Source organism: Bison bison, unplaced genomic scaffold, assembly GCF_000754665.1.
Source record: "Bison bison bison isolate TAMUID 2011002044 unplaced genomic scaffold, Bison_UMD1.0 scf7180017835053, whole genome shotgun sequence".
NCBI classification, from domain to species: domain Eukaryota; kingdom Metazoa; phylum Chordata; class Mammalia; order Artiodactyla; family Bovidae; genus Bison; species Bison bison.
The window spans coordinates 17695-18521 of record NW_011472936.1 but is presented as its reverse complement, the minus strand read 5'-3'; the positions used below and the strand labels follow the sequence as shown (position 1 = coordinate 18521).

The 827-nt window shown below is 34.6% G+C and overlaps 1 protein-coding gene across 1 annotated transcript in view; it reads right to left on the bottom strand.

The window, feature by feature from the left end:
• The window catches only part of TRMT2B (tRNA methyltransferase 2 homolog B (S. cerevisiae)), a gene marked incomplete at its 5' end in the record, with an annotated part of 31479 nt that overhangs the window by 24188 nt on the left and 6464 nt on the right, over window positions 1-827 (bottom strand). The window lies entirely within an intron of this gene.

Here is an 827-nt window from a genome sequence, read left to right as displayed (position 1 = left end):
AAGGTAGATTTATCACAGAAAGCTCTGATTTTCAGGGATTTAGGGATGTGAAATAGAAAGGGCATCTCTCTAATAAGCAGGAGACTGCTGTTAGTACAGAAAGCAACATAAAATGAAGACAATAATGACGACAATGATGACAACAGTGATGATAATGAGAGAGCAACAGTACCAGCATTAACACTGATGAAATGCTTACTAGGTCTCAGGCATATGGTTTTTAGAGGAAGAAAGCTGGGGGTGGAGGTTGATTGCTAGCACTATAATAGAATGATTACCCACCAAAAAGTATCCCCAATTAACCTTGGTTTTTTATGTCTTTTTTAACTGAAGTATAGTTGATTTACAATTTTGTGTTATTTTCACATGTACAGCACATGTATACACATATACACACATACATATATATGTTCTTTTTCAGATTCTTTTCCTTTACAGGTTATTACAGAATATTCAGTAGAGTTTAATATATAGCACAAGGACCTGTGCTACACATTAGGTCCTTGTTAGTTATCTGTTTTATATATAGTAGTGTGTCTATGTTAATCCCAAACTCCTAATTTATCCTTTCCCCTCACTTTCCCCTTTGGTAATCACAAATTTGTTTTGTGTTTGTGGGTCTATTTCCGATTTGCAAATAAGTTCATTTGTATTATTTTTTTTAGATTCCACATATAAGCAATATAATATATTTTTCTTTATCTGTCTAGCTTATGCCACTTAGGAAGCATCACTACGAACAAAGCTAGTGGAGGTGATGGAATTCCAGTTGAGCTCTTTCAAATCCTGAAAGATGATGCTGTGAAAGTGCAGCACTCAATATGCCA